Below are 16,908 nucleotides of genomic sequence, written 5' to 3'. Positions count from 1 at the left end.
TTACTTTGCTGAGGATTTTTTGTTTATTGATATTATACACTTGTAAATGAATTAGTATCTTTGAAAACTTGTTTTTACTATTATTGAGTTACTCAGGAACAAATATTTTTCTCATTAATATTTTGCTTAAAAATACAGTTATTATCCAGATAACTATTTTTTAACAATAATTTCTATGTTCCAGTGGAAACAAAAATAAAACCTAAATAAAATTAATGGCTATTTCCTGACCTATGTAAGTTAGTCTGCTGAATCATTATCTAAGTATTATATATTTGTATAAACATATATACTCACCAGTTAATGGATATGACTTCTAAAAAGGAAAAATAAAGTCTATAAAGTAAATTTGAATGACTAAAACCAAGTGAAGGGCTGGGGTTGTGGCTCAGTGGTAGAGCATTTGCCTATCACATGTGAGGTCCTGGGTTCAATCCTCAGTACCACATAAAAAAATAAATGAATAAAATAAAGGTATTGTGTCCATCTACAACTAAAAATATATTTTAAAAAACTAAATGGAGCTAGTTCTAAAGGACTATGTTGGAAATGAATATTTTTCAAGATGGCTGAATAGAGGCATCCAGCACCCACCTGCTCCTTCATAAAGAATATAAACAATGGAGGTACAGCTGCATTTTGAGGTGAGTGATTATAGAAGAACAGTGGAAATCATCAGGAGAAAAATAGAAACATTTTAAGATTCAGAGACCTGGTGTTATGACATAGTAAGAGAAAAAAATTGTCCAAGCACCTGCCACCCCATCTCCACAGATGCAGGGAAAAGAGTGAAAGAAAGCCCCAGAAAACTCTATCAGCACAGATTCTGACAATCCTATGAGAAAGTTTCACAATCCTCACAGACTCATAGTCTAACTAAATACACAACCTGAAATCTTCACAGTAAATTTGCTCTGGAAAAGGATTTCACATCATCTCCCTCTGAAATGCCAAGTTGGGCAGCCAGGGTCCATCTTGTGAAGGAGCATATTGTCTGAATTTGGGCTGTTCTAGGGACCAGAAACCCCTGCATATTTCCATCCCTAAGACTCCACATACAAACATTCTACTGCACTGGCCCAGAAGAAAACTACTTCACCAATGAAACTGGGCTCAGAAGGGTGACTGACTCAACCCTCAGTGTCTTGCTATGCTAGGGGTGGCTGCTGTAATAAGGCCCTTCTCTTGATAACTGGGACATTGAGGAGCCTGCTCTCTGATGCCAAAGGAATGGCAGGTCATATGTGGATTCATGCAGGTGTCAGGAGTTCACGACATGGTTCCCACCACCCTTTCTCACAACGTGCACACTGGTACCTGTAATTCACAGGGCAGGGAAGTACCTCTGTTGTTCCACTGATGCCCCACACACTGGAGCAATATCAAGGTCTTGAGCAATATCAAGGCTCCAGTTGTCATCACACCCCAGACTGCACCACGTAAGGAGGTCCAAAGAAAAACTGCCAGGTGCCTGCAGTGTTTCATTCTTCCTTGCTCCCACAAGCACTTTGGCTGAAAAGGTGGTAGGGAGAAAAACCCGATCATCACTCTGTCCTTTGGTATGCACAACCAAGGTAGGCACCAAAAGGAATTTTTCCTAGCTCCAGTCATTATTTGTTCCTGCTTGCAATATAGCTGAGCCAGGCCAAGAAAAACACTGAATCAAGCACCCGTAGCTACAGGGAGCCTGAGGTCCACTTCTGGGCAGGCATACCCTCAGTGCAGCAGAGAGAAACATGACAGTTCCTGCTGTCACTGCGCCTACTTGGTTCCCACCTCTGGCTGCCACTACATCTTGTTTGATCATGCACTGCTGACAGGTTTAAATGTGACCACTTCAGAGAGGTTCTGTGGTTCCTGCCACTACTTTTCCCATGAAGCACTCAGGCCTGCATCACTATGCTGTCAGAGACCCTTTATCACCACTGGTATAGCCAGTGCTATAGACCCTTACAAGTAGCAGAGCCAAAATCAAGAGTGCTTGAAGAAACTACCATCACCTGATAGAAGACACCACTCTTATTATAGGAGTAGCCACAAAGTATGTACCTACACAATCTCTACTGTCTAAAATACACCTGCCTGAACTGTTTAAACTGTTCCCACTCTTGAGTGATCCAGAGAATCAATGGGTCTCTCTGGCTTGGACACAGTATGCACTGTGACCAAACTCACTAATCACAACCAGATAAAGTACTGTGGACTACATTACAGTGCACAACTAGAAATAAAGCCATCACTGCCTAGAACAAAGCAATATTCCAAGCACATTTCTGGGAGAAAACCTCTTACTAATAAGGCTATACCAACAAAAAGTGGTAGCAATAATTCAATCCACCAGATGTGCAAGTAGGAACACAAGAAAGATGAAAAATAAGGTAATATGACATCTCCAAAAGATCAAAACCCTCTAGTAACCGACTCCAAAGAAAATGAATGTGTAAAATATCTGATAAACAATTCAATAGAATGATTTTTTTAAAGTTCAATAAGATCCAAGAGAATATAAATAGTGAAATGAAATTAGAAAGATGATGCAAAACTGAAAAATTCTGCAAAAAGATTTTGGAAAAAAAACTAAATAGAAATCATGGAAATGAAGAGCTCAGTGAGTCAAATTCAATTGAAAGTTTCAACAACATGGATCAAGTAGAAGAAACTGAACTTGAAGATGGTTTAATGAAATATCCTATTTGAAAGAAAGAAAGGCAGGGAGGGAAGAAAGGACAGGACATATAAAGTCTTTGGTAAAGACCAAATGCTTGCATTTTTTAAAAATAAAGATCAAGAATACAGAAAACTGACTCAATAAAATAACAAAAATTTCCTAATCTTGAGAAAGACATGGACATCCATGTAAAAAGGCTTATGAAACCCAAGTAGACATAACTAGAAAAGTTCTTCACCACAACTTACTATTGTTAAACTATCAAAAGTATGGGACAAGAATGTTTAAATCTGTGAAAGAAAATCACAAAGTCTCTTTTAAGGGTGACCCCATTAGACTAGAATAAAATTTCTCAGCAGAAACCCTACAGAGAAGTAGGAAATAGAATGATGTATTTCAAGTCCTGGAGAAAATCACTGACAACCAAAATTACTACACCCAGAAAGGCTATCCTTTAGAAATAAATGAAAATAGAGAACCTCCAAAGTAAGCGAAAACTGAGGAAATTCATGGCCAGCAGACCAGCCTTACAAAGGATGCTTAACAGAGTCCTACATCCAGAGATGAAAGATAACATCATGAAACATTTGACTTACATAAGGCCCAATAGAAAAGTATGTGCACAAATCAGAAACAGAAAAGAATCAAATATCACTGACGCCATAAACCATAGAAACATAAAGATGAATGAAAGAAGAAAAGAGGAGAAAATACTTTTAAACAAAAGAAAATCAACAAAATAACAGGCATAAGTCCATATCTTTCAATTATAACTTTAAATATAAATCATTTACATTCTCCAATTTAAACATTCAAACCGATTGAATGCATAAAAAAACAAGATTCAACAATATGTTGCCTAAAGGAAAATCACTTTATCATTAAAGAGAGAGAGAGAGAGAGAGAGAGAGAGAGACAGAGACAGAGAGAAAGAGAGAGTAAAATGATTTAAATTTTAAGAAAATAAACCTGAAAATGATCAGGAGTAATCATACCTAATAAATATACTTTGAGATAAAAATTGTAAGAATTGACACGAAATATCTTTGATAACCAAGAGATCAATCTATCAAGACACTATAATGATTATAAATATATAGGCATCTAGTTTCCGAGCTCAAAATAATATAGGCTGTATGTGATGACTGCACATATAGAATCCTACTGAATGGGAAAACTGAAAGTTTTTCTTCTAAGATCAGGAATAAGACAAGAATGCCCATTCTTACTTCTCTTATTCAATATAGAATGAGAAGTTTTAGCCAGATCAATTAGGCAATAGAAATAAAAAATGGCATAAGCATAGGAACAAAGAAAGCCAAATTATTTCCATTTGGATATGATGTGATTCTATGCATAGAAAAAGCTGAAGATTCTATCAAGAAACTTAGAGAACTGATTTTAAAATTAAGTAAAGTAACAGGATACATAGTCAAAAAACAGTAGCTTTTCCACACTCCAATAATGAAATTGTTGAGAAAGAAACAAAGAAAGCAATTCCATTCACAAGAACTACAAAAAATAAACTAAAACAAAATACCTAGGAATAAATTTATATAGGGAAGTGGGACCTCTACAATAAAAAAACACAAAACACTGAAGAAAGAAATTGAGAAATACACTAAAAATAGGAAGACTTCCCATGTTCATATAGGAAGAATTAATATTGTTCCAAGGTCCATAGTACTCAAAATGATCTTCAGAGTCAATGCAAGCCTCATAAAAATACCAATGACATTCTTCACAGAATTGGGAAAAAAAATCTAAAATTCAAATGGAAGCACAAAAGATTCTGAATAACCAAAACCATCTTGATCAAAAAAGAACAAAGCTATAGACATCACAGTACCAGAATCAATACATACTACAAAGACATAGTAACTAAAATAGCTTTCATTGTATCATCATAAAAACAGACACAAACCAATGAAACAGAATGGGGAACCCAGAAACAAAACATGCATTTACAGAAAACTGATTCTCAATAAATTTGCCAAAAAATATACATTGTAGAAAGTACAAACTCTTTAAAAACTGATGCTGGGAATCTTGGATATGCATGTACATAAAATTGAAACTTAACCTCCATCTCTTACACTGAACAGAAATCAACTCAGAATGGATCACAGACTTTAATGTTAGATCTCAAACTCTTAACATTACTGGAGGAAAGTAAGGAAAACACACCAAAATACTGGTACAGGTGATGATTTTCTGGATAGGGCTCCAGAAACAAAAACAGAAAATGCAATTATGCCAAATTAAAAAGTCTCTCCACTGCAAAAGAAACAAGCAACATAGCGAAGAGACAATTTATAGGAGAAAATCTTTGCCATCTCATCTGACAGAGTGCTAGTATTCAGAATATAAAAGAAACTCGAAAACACTTAACAATGAAAAAACAAGTAAACCAAATTGTAAATGGGCAAATGATCTGAATAGACACTTCTCAAAGAAATGCAAATGGCCAGCAAATGTTTGAAAAAAATCCAATATCAATTGGACATAAGGGAAATGCAAATCAAAATCACAATGAAATGCCATCTCACCCTACTCAGAATTTTTCTGTCAAGTCACTTTGCTTATTCTGTTTGTGTATATTTTGTATGTTTTTTTCCCCCTTCAAGTTATAGCCTAGAAATTATAAAACTGCTATGAGGAAAAAAAAAAAAAACTGGCAAGGATGTGAAGGAAAAGGAACTCTTAAACACTGCTAATGGTAATGTGAATTAATGCAGCCACAATGGAGAAATGTATGGAGGGTCTTCAGAATCTAAAAAATAGAATTATAGAACTACCATAGAATATAATTATCCTATTTCTGGGTATGTATCTGAAGGAAATAAAATAAGCATACAAAAGGGATACCTTCACACCCATATTTTTTGTGACACTACTCACAATACCTAAGATTGGAATGGAATGGAATACACACACACACACACACACACACACACACACACACACAATGGAATTTTATTTAGTCAGCAATATAGATGGAACTGGAGGGCATTAAGTGAAATAATCCAGACACAGAAAATAACACATATGCTCTATTTCTCTCTCTCTCGTGCTTTCTCTCTCTCTCTCTCTCTCTCTCTCTCTCTCTCTCTCTCTCTCTCATAAATGAAAACTAAGAGATAAAAGAGAGTTGGCCAGAAAATAACATAGTGACTGCTAAGGGTTAGGAAGGCTAGGAAGAAAGGTGGATAAGGGGTGGTTGGATATGAATATGATAAGTGCACACTGTGTGCACATCTGGAGATACCACGTTGAAAACCATTAATATGTACAATACTCTGTGTTAATAAAAATAAAATGGAAATTTTATTAAAAAGTAAATGAATATGGAACTAGACATTCAAAGTCAACATCCAAAGTAACTGAACAGTATGTGCAGAAGTTAGTAAAAAAGATTACTTTTTATTTGTTTTCTCTTGTTTTAAAGTTACCTTTTCTTTTAAGTATAACTATAGTCAATTTGTGGAAAATAAGAAATAGGTAATTACAAAAAAGAATACAGAGAAGCACCAATTAATGCAGAATATGAAAGTCTACAATTGCATTTTAATTATTTTATTTTTTTATGTGTTCGTTTTAGGTGTACATAATAGTAGAATGTATTTAGACATATTATATATACATGGAGTATAACTTATTCTAACTAGGATTCTATTCTTGTGGTTGTACATTATGTGAAGTTTCTCTGATCATATATTCATATATAAACACAGGAAAGTTATGTCAGATTAATTCTACTGTCTTGCCTATTCCCATCCTGCCACCCTTCTCTTTATTCCCTTTTGTTTAATCTAATGAACTTTTTTTTTTTTCTTTTCAGTGTCAGAAAGATTTTAAGTACCAGAAGGAATCAGGTAGCTTCATTCTTTTTTTTTTTTAAAATTCATTTTTATTGAAAAAAATGGGATACATCTTGTTTCTCTGTTTGTACATGAAGTTGAGGCATACCATTTGTGTAATCATACATTTACCTAGGGTAATAGTTTTTGATTCATTCTGTTATTTTTATTCTCCGCCACACCCCTACCACCCCTCTTTTCCCTCTTTACAATCCCTCCTTCCTCCATTCTTGCCCCCTTCCCACCCCCTATATGTGTCATTATCCACTTATCAATGAGATCATTCGTCCTTTGGTTTTTTGAGATTGGCTTATCTCACTTAGTATGATATTCTCCAACTGCATCCATTTGCCTGCAAATGCCATAATTTTATCATTCTTTATGGCTGAGTAATATTCCATGGTATATATATACCACAGTTTCTTTATCCATTCATCAATTGAAGGGCATCTAGGTTGATTCCACAATCTGGCTATTGTGAATTGAGCAGCTATGAACATTGTTGTGGCTGTATCTCTGTAGTATGCTGATTTTAAGTCCTTTGGGTATAGGCCAAGGAGTGGGATAGCTGGGTCAAATGGTGGTAACATTCCAAGTTTTCTAAGGAATCTCCACACTGCTTTCCAGAGTGGCTGCACTAATTTGTAGCCCCACCAGCAATGTATGAGTGTTCCTTTTTCCCCACATCCTCTCCAACACCTATTGTTGCTTGTATTCTTGATAATCGCCATTCTAATTGGGGTGAGATGGAATCTTAGGGTAGTTTTGATTTGCATTTCTCTTATTACTAGAGATGTTGAACATTTTTTCATATGTTTGTTAATTGCTTGTAGATCTTCTTCTGTGAAGCGTATGTTCATATCCTTAGCCCATTTGTTGATTGGATTATTTGTATTCTTCGTGTAGAGTTTTTTGAGTTCTTTATATATTCTGGAAATGAGTACTCTATCTGAAGTATGAGTGGCAAAGATTTTCTCCTACTCTGTAGGTTCTCTCTTCGCATTGCTGATAGTTTCCTTTGCTGAGAGAAAGCTTTTTAGTTTGAATCTGTCCCAGTTATTGATTCTTGCTTTTATTTCTTGTGCTATGGGAGTCCTGTTAAGGAAGTCTGATCCTAAGCCGACAAGTTGAAGATTTAGACTACTTTTTCTTCTATAAGATGCAGGGTCTCTGGTCTGATTTCAGGGTCCTTGATCCATTGTGAGTTGATTTTTGTGCAGGGTGAGAGATAGGGGTTTAGTTTCATTCTGTTGCATATGGATTTCCAGTTTTCCCAGCACCATTTGTTGAAGAGGCTATCTTTTCTCCATTGCATATTTTTGATACCTTTGTCTAGTATGAGAAAATTGTATTTATTTGGGTTTGTGTCCATGTCCTCTATTTTGTACCATTGGTCTGCCTGTCTATTTTGCTGCCAATATCATGACATTTTTGTTACTATTGCTCTGTAGGATAGTTTAAGGTTTGGTATTGTGATACCTCCTGCTTCACTTTTTCTACTCAGGATTCTTTTGGCTATTCAAGGTCTCTTATTCTTCCAGATGAATTTCATGATTTCTTGCTCTATTTCTGTAAGGTACAGAAATACCTTAAAATACAAATACAGAATTGGGATTTTAATTGGAATTGCATTGAATATGTATAGCACTTTTGGTAGTATGGCCATTTTGACAATGTTAGTTCTGCCTATTCAAGAACATGGGAGATATTTCCATCTTCTAAGGTTTTCTTTAAGTTCTTTCTTTAGTGTTCTGTAGTTCTCATTGTAGAGATCTTTCACATCTTTGGTTAGATTGATTCCCAAGTATTTTATTTTTTTCGAGGCTACTGTGAATGGGGTAGTTTTCCGAACTTCTCTTTCTGAAGATTCATCACTTATGTATAAAAATGCATTGGATTTATGAGCATTAATCTTATATCCTGCTACTTTACTGAATTCACTTAGGAGTTCTAAAAGTTTTCTGGTGGAATTTTCTGGTTCCTCTAAATATATAATCATGTCATCAGCAAATAGGGATAATTTGAGTTCTTTTTTTCCTATTAGTATCCCTTTCATTTCTTTGGTCTAATTGCTCTGGCTAGAGCTTCAAGGACAATGTTGAATAGAAGTGGTGAAAGAGGGCATCCCTGCCTTGTTCCAGATTTTAGGGGGAATGCTTTCAATTTTTCACCATTTAGAATGATATTGGCCATGGGCTTAGCATAGATGGCCTTTACAATGTTAAGGAATGCTCCCACTATCCCTATTTTTTCCAGTGTTTTGAGCATGAAGGGATGCTGTATTTTATCAAATGCTTTTTCTGCATCTATTGAAATAATCATGTGATTCTTAACTTTAAGTCTATTGATATGGTGAATTACGTTTATTGATTTCTGGATGTTGAACCAACCGTGCATCCCTGGGATAAAAGCCACTTGATTGTGGTGCACTAAATATATTTCTGTATGCAATTTGCTAAGATTTTTTTTTTTTATTTATTTTTTTTTTACGTTTACATAGGGTAATGATGTTTATTATATTTTTCCCCTCCCCCCCACCCCTCCCACCCCTCCCACCCCTCCCACCCCTCCCACCCCTCTTTTCCCTCTACACAGTCCTTCTTTCCTTCATTCTTACTGCTCTCCTTAGCCTAACTCTAAACCTAACCCTAAACCTAATGCTAGCCCGTCCCACCCCCCATTATATGTCCTCATCCGCTTATCAGCGAGATCATTCGTCCTTTAGTTTTTTGAGATTGGCTTATCTCACTTAGCATGATATTCTCCAATTTCGACCATTTGCCTACAAATGCCATAATTTTATCATTCTTCATTGCGGAGTAATATTCCATTGTATAAATATGCCACAGTTTCTTTATCCATTCATCAACTGAAGGGCATCTAGGTTGGTTCCACAATCTGGCTATGGTGAATTGAGCAGCAATGAACATTGATGTGGTTGTATCTCTGTAGTATGCTGATTTTAAGTCCTTTGGGTATAGGCCAAGGAGTGGGATAGCTGGGTCAAATGGTGTTTCCATTCCAAGCTTTCTGAGGAATCTCCACACTGCTTTCCAGAGTGGTTGCACTAATTTGCAACCCCACCAGCAATGTATGAGTGTTCCTTTTTCACCACATCCTCGCCAACACCTATTGTTGCTTGTATTCTTGATAATCGCCATTCTAATTGGGGTGAGATGAAATCTTAGGGTAGTTTTGATTTGCATTTCCCTTATTACTAGGGATGTTGAACATTTTTTCATATATCTGGTGATTACTTGTACATCTTCTTCTGTGAAGTGTCTGTTCATTTCCTTAGCCCATTTGTTGATTGGATTATTTGTATTCTTCGTGTAGAGTTTTTTGAGTTCTTTATATATTCTGGAAATTAGCGCTCTATCTGAGGTATGGTTGGCAAAGATATTCTCCCACTCTGTAGGCTCTCTCTTCACATTTCTGATAGTTTCCTTTGCTGAGAGAAAGCTTTTTAGTTAGAATCTATCCCAGTTGTTTATTCTTGCTTTTATTTCTTGTGCTATGGGAGTCCTGTTAAGGAAATCTGATCCTGAGCCAACAAGTTGAAGATTTGGACCTACTTTTTCTTCTATAAGATGCAGGGTCTCTGGTCTGATTCCGAGGTCCTTGATCCATTTTGAGTTGAGTTTTGTGTAGGCTGAGAGATAGGGGTTTAGTTTCATTCTATTGCATATAGTTTTCCAGTTTTCCCAGCACCATTTGTTGAAGAGGCTATCTTTTCTCCATTGCATATTGTTGGAACCTTTGTCTAGTATGAGAAAATTGTATTTATTTGGGTTTGTGTCCATGTCCTCTATTCTGTACCATTGATCTACCTGTCTATTTTGGTACCAATACCATGCCGTTTTTGTTACTATTGCTTTGTAGTAGAGTTGAAGATCTGGTATTGCAATACCCCCTGCTTCGCTCTTGCTACTGAGGATTGCTTTAGCTATTCTAGGTTTTTTATTCTTCCAGATGAATTTCATAATTGCTTGCTCTATTTCTGCGAGGTACATCATTGGGATTTTAATTGGAATTGCATTGAATCTGTATAGAACTTTAGGTAGTATAGCCATTTTGACGATATTAATTCTGCCTATCCAGGAACATGGGAGATCTTTCCATCTTCTAAGGTTTTCTTGAATTTCTTTCTTTAGTGTTCTGTAGTTCTCATTGTAGAGGTCTTTCACCTCTTTTGTGAGATTGATTCCCAAGTATTTTATTTTTTTCGATGCTATTGTGAATGGGGTAGTTTTCCTAATTTCTCTTTCTGAAGATTCATCACTTATGTATAAAAATGCATTGGATTTATGAGCATTGATCTTGTAACCTGCTACTTTACTGAATTCACTTATGAGTTCTAAAAGTTTTCTGGTGGAATTTCCAGGTTCCTCTAAATATATAATCATGTCATCAGCGAACAGGGATAGTTTGAGTTCTTCTTTTCCTATTCGTATCCCTTTAATTTCTTTGGTTTGTCTGATTGCTCTGGCTAGAGTCTCAAGGACGATGTTGAATAGAAGCGGTGAAAGAGGGCATCCCTGCCTTGTTCCAGTTTTTAGGGGGAACACTTTCAGTTTTTCACCATTTAGAATGATATTAGCCATGGGCTTAGCGTAGATGGCCTTTATAATGTTTAGGAATGTTCCCATTACCCCAATTTTTTCTAGTGTTTTGAGCATGAAGGGATGCTGTATTTTATCAAATGCTTTTTCTGCATCTATTGAAATAATCATGTGATTCTTAACTTTAAGTCTGTTGATATGGTGAATGACATTTATTGATTTCCGAATGTTGAACCAACCTTGCATCCCTGGGATAAAACCCACTTGATCGTGGTGCACTATCTTTTTAATATATATTTGTATGCAATTAGCTAAAATTTTGTTGAGAATTTTTGCATCGATGTTCATTAAGGATATTGGTCTGAAATTTTCTTTCCTCGATGTGTCTCTGTCTGGTTTAGGTATCAGGGTGATATTGGCTTCATAGAACGAGTTTGGTAGGGTTCCCTCCTCTTCTATTTCATGGAATAGTTTGAGGAGTATTGGAATGAGCTCTTCTTTAAAGGTTTTGTAGAACTCGGCTGAGAACCCATCTGGTCCTGGACTTTTCTTTGTTGGTAGGCTTTTGATGACCTCTTCTATTTCATTGCTTGAAATTGGTTTATTTAAGTTGTGTATGTCCTCCTCGTTCAGTTTAGGTAGTTCATATGTCTCTAGAAATTTGTTGATGTCTTCAAGGTTTTCTGTTTTGTTGGAGTATAGATTTTTGAAATAGCTTCTAATTATGTTTTGTATTTCACTCGTGTCTGTTGTGATGTTTCCTTGTTCATTCCGAATTTTAGTAATTTGAGTTTTCTCCCTCTTTCTCTTTGTTAGTGTGGCTAAGGGTTTATCAATTTTATTTATTTTTTCAAAGAACCAACTATTTATTTTATTAATTTTTCCGATTGTTTCTTTTGTTTCGATTTCGTTGATTTCGGCTCTGATTTTAACTATTTCCTGTCTTCTACTACTTTTGGTATTGGTCTGCTCTTCTTTTTCTAGTGCTTTGAGCTGTAGTGTTAACTCGTTTATTTGTTGATTTCTACTTCTTTTTTTGAATGCACCCCATGAAATAAATCTTCCTCTAAGTACTGCTTTCATAGTGTCCCAGAGATTTTGATATGATGTGTCTTTGTTCTCGTTTACTTCTAAGAATTTTTTTATTTCCCTCCTGATGTCTTCTGTTATCCATTCATCATATAATAGTGTATTATTTAGTCTCCAGGTATTGGAGAAGTTTCTGTTTTTTATTCTGTCATTTATTTCTAATTTCAATCCATTATGATCTGATAGAGTACAAGGTAGTATCTCTATCTTCTTGTATTTACTAACAGTAGCTTTGTGGCATAAACTATGGTCTATTTTAGAGAAGGATCCATGTGCTGCTGAGAAGAAAGTGTATTCATTCTTTGTTGGATGGTATATTCTATATATGTCCGTTAAGTCTAAATTGCTGATTGTGTTGTTGAGATCTATAGTTTCTTTATTCAATTTTTGTTTGGACGATCTATCCAGTGGTGAGAGAGGTGTGTTAAAATCGCCTAGTATTATTGTGTTGTGGTCTATTTGATTTCTGGAATTGAGAAGGATTTGTTTGACGTACGTGGATGAGCCTATGTTCGGGGCATAGATATTTATGATTGTTATGTCTTGCTGATTTATGCTTCCCTTAAGCAGCATGTAATGTCCTTCTTTATCCCTTCTGACTAGTTTTGGTTTGAAGTCCACATTATCTGAGATGAGGATGGATACTCCAGCTTTTTTGCTGTGTCCGTGTGCATGGTATGTTTGTCCCCATCCTTTCACCTTTAGTCTATGGGTGTCTCTTTCTATGAGATGAGTCTCTTGCAGGCAGCATATTGTTGGATTTTTCTTTTTAATCCAATCTGCCAGTCTGTGTCTTTTGATTGATGAATTCAGGCCATTAACATTCAGGGTTATTATTGTGATATGATTTGTATTCCCAGTCAATTGACTCATATTTGTTTTTGACATGATTTGGTTTCTCCTTTATTTGGCTATTCCTTTAGGCTAGCGCCTCCTGTTGCTGATTTGCATCGTTGTTTTTCATCTCTTCCTCATGGAATATTTTGCTGAGAATGTTCTGTAATGCTGGCTTTCTTTTTGTAAATTCCTTTAGCTTTTGTTTATCATGGAAGGATCTTATTTCATCGTCAAATTTGAAGGTAAGTTTTGCTGGGTATAAGATTCTTGGTTGGCATCCATTTTCTTTCAGGGCTTGGTATATGTTGTTCCAGGCCCTTCTAGCTTTTAGGGTCTGGATTGAAAAATCTGCTGATATTCTTATTGGTTTCCCTCTGAATGTAATTTGATTCTTTTCTCTCGCGGCCTTTAAAATTCTGTCTTTATTTTGTATGTTAGGTATTTTCATAATAATGTGCCTTGGTGTGGGTCTGTTGTAATTTTGTATGTTTGGAGTTCTATAAGCCTCTTGTACTTGGTTTTCCATTTCGTTCTTCAGATTTGGGAAATTTTCTGTTATTATTTCATTGAATAGATTGTTCATTCCTTTGGTTTGTTTCTCTAAGCCTTCCTCAATCCCAATAATTCTCAAATTTGGCCTTTTCATGATATCCCATAGTTCTTGGAGATTCTGTTCATGATTTCTTACCATCTTCTCTGTTTGTTCAACTTTGTTTTCAAGGTTAAATATTTTGTCTTCAATGTCTGAGGTTCTGTCTTCCAGGTGTTCTATCCTATTGGTTATGCTTTCTATGGAGTTTTTAACTTGGTTTATTGTTTCCTTCATTTCAAGGATTTCAGTTTGGTTTTTTTTCAGTATCTCTAACTCTTTATTGAAATGATCTCTTGCTTCCCGTATTTGGTCTTTTAACTGTTGATTGGTGCGATCACTTAATGCCTGCATTTGCTCTTTCATCTCCTCCTTCAATGCCTGCATTTGCTCTTTCATCTCCTCATTAGCTTCCCTGATCGTTTTAATTACGTACATTCTGAACTCCCTTTCTGACATTTCTTCTGCTGTGCTGTCATTGGGTTTTATTGATGTAGTATCTAGGTTTGTTTGGGACATTTTCTTCCCTTGTTTTCTCATAATGGTCAGTTGTCAGTGGGACCCAGAGATATTGCAGTTTTCCACTATTGGCTTATAGTGTCCCAGTAGATTTCCAGTGTATCACCTCCCAGCCTTCAGTAGCCTGCTGTCTTGGAGGAATCTGATAAAGCAGCTCATTCGAAGAATACTGCCCCTAGCCCCCTACTGGTTCCACGATTTGGAACTGGCTCTGTGCGGAAATGCTCTCACTGTGGGCCTGCACCGTGCAGCTGGCCGTGTGGGAAGAGCCCACTGCCGGAGTGTGGAAGACTACCTTGGGAAGACTCAAGCTGCCCTGCCCGGCTCTGCTAAGCCACCTCTATCTGGGCCTGCCACCCGGGCTGAGCTTTACCCAGTGGGCAGACTCACCCGTGGCTCCACTTCAGTCCGAGTCTCTCAATGCCTCCCCTTCTTAACTCCTGGGTTGTGGAGCGACCGGGGGTGCAGTCTCCCTCTAGGCCGCCATCTTGGATCGCCCCGTGAAGAGAGCCTGCAGCCGGAGTGGGCAGAGCCGCCTGAAGAGGTCTCCGGCTGCCCTGCCCTTATCCCTGAGGCTGATTGCAGATCGAGGCTCTCCGCTGGTTCTTTGCAGGAGTACACTGCACTGCAGCGGCTCCGGGACTCGGAGCCTGCTCTGTTCAGACAAGCTCTCACTAGCGGGCCAGTTCCGTTCGGAGAACCTGGAGAAGCTGGCTGTGTGGGCGGGGCCCACCGCCGGAGTGCGCAGGACTGCCTGTGGATGACTCTAGCTGCCCTGCCCGGCTCCGATAAGCCACCTCTATCTGGGCCTGCCACCCGGGCCGAGCTTTACCCAGTGGGCAGACTCACCCGTGGCTCCACTTCAGTCCGAGTCTCTCAATGCCTCCCCTTCTTAACTCCTGGGTTCTGGAGCGACTGGAGGTGCAGTCTCCCTCTAGGCCACCATCTTGGATCGCCCCGTGAAGAGAGCCCGCAGCCGGAGTGGGCAGAGCCGCCTGAAGAGGTCTCCGGCTGCCCTGCCCTTATCCCTGAGGCTGATTGCAGATCGAGGCTCTCCGCTGGTTCTTTGCAGGAGTACACTGCACTGCAGCGGCTCCGGGACTCGGAGCCTGCTCTGTTCAGACAGGCTCTCACTAGCGGGCCAGTTCCGTTCCGAGAACCTGCTAAGATTTTTTGAGAATTTTTGCATCAATGTTCATTAAGAATATTGTTCTGAAATTTTCTTTCCTCGATGTTCCTCTGTCTGGTTTAGGTATCAGGGTGATATTGACTTCACAGAATGAGTTTGGGAGGGTTCCCTCCTCTTCTATCATGAAAACTTTGAGAAGTATTGGAATGAGCTCTTCTTTAAAGGTTTTGTAGAACTCAGCTGAGAACCCATCTGGTCCTGGACTTTTCTTTGTTGGTAGGCTTTTGATGACTTCTTCTATTTCATTACTTGAAATTGATCTATTTAAATTGTGTTTGTCCTCCTCTTCAGTTTAGGTAATTCATATGTCTCTAGAAACTTGTTGATGTCTTCATGATTTTCTATTTTGTTTGAGTATAGATTTTCAAAATAGCTTCTAATTATGTTTTGTATTTCAGTCATATCTGTTGTGATATTTCCTTGTTCATTCCGAATTTTAGTAATTTGGGTTTTCTCTCTTCTTCTCTTTGTTAGTGTAGCTAAGATTTTATCAATTTTGTTTATTTTTTCAAAGAACCATCTATTTATTTTGTCAATTTTTTGATTGTTTCTTTTGTTTCATTTTCGCTGATTTCAGCTCTGTTTTTAACTATTTCCTGTCTTCTACTACTTTTGGTGTTGTTCTGTTCTTCTTTTTCTAGGTCTTTGAGCTGTAGTGTTAGGTTGTTTATTTGTTGATTTTTTCTTCTTTTATTGAATGCGCTCCATGAAATAAATTTTCCTCTAAGAACTGCTTTCATAGTGTCCCAGAGATTTTGATATGTTGTTTCTTTGTTCTCATTTACCTCTAAGAATTTTTAAATTTCCTTCCTGATACCTTCTGTTATCCATTCATAATACAATAGGGTATTATTTAATCTCCAGGTGTTGGAGTAGTTTCTGTTTTTTTATTCTGTCATTTATTTCTAATTTCAATCCATTATGATCTGATAGAATACAAGGTATTATCTCTATCTTCTTGTATTTGCTAACAGTAGCTTTGTGGCATAATATATGGTCTATTTTAGAGAAGGATCCATGTGCTGCTGAGAAGAAAGTGTATTCACTCATTGATGGATAGAATATTCTGTATATGTCTGTTAAGTCTAAATTATTGATTGTGTTATTGAGATCTGTGGTTTCTTTGTTCAATTTTTGTTTGGAGGATCTGTTCAGTGGTGAGAGAGGCGTGTTAAAATCACCTAGTATTATTGTGTTGTGGTCTATTTGATTTCTGGAATTGAGAAGGATTTGTTTGACGTATATGGATGAGTCACAGTTTGGGGCATAGATATTTATGATTGTTACGTGTTGCTGATTTATCCTTCCCTTAAGCAGTATGAAATGTCCTTCTTTTTCCCTTCTGACTAACTTTGGTTTGAGGTCAACATTATCTGATACGAGGATGGATACTCCAACTTTTTTGCTGTGTCCATGTACATGATATGTTTTTCCCCATCCTTTCACCTTTAGTCTGTGGGTATCTTTTTTTATGAGATGAGTCTCTTGCAGGCAGCAAATTGTTGGATCATTCTTTTTGATCCAATCTGCCAGTCTATGTCTTTTGATTGATGAGTTCAGGCCATTAACATTTGGGGTTATTATTGAGATATGAT

This window comes from Sciurus carolinensis, chromosome 10 (assembly GCF_902686445.1).
Source record: "Sciurus carolinensis chromosome 10, mSciCar1.2, whole genome shotgun sequence".
Classification (NCBI taxonomy): domain Eukaryota; kingdom Metazoa; phylum Chordata; class Mammalia; order Rodentia; family Sciuridae; genus Sciurus; species Sciurus carolinensis.
Note: the sequence above shows the minus strand (reverse complement) of the source record.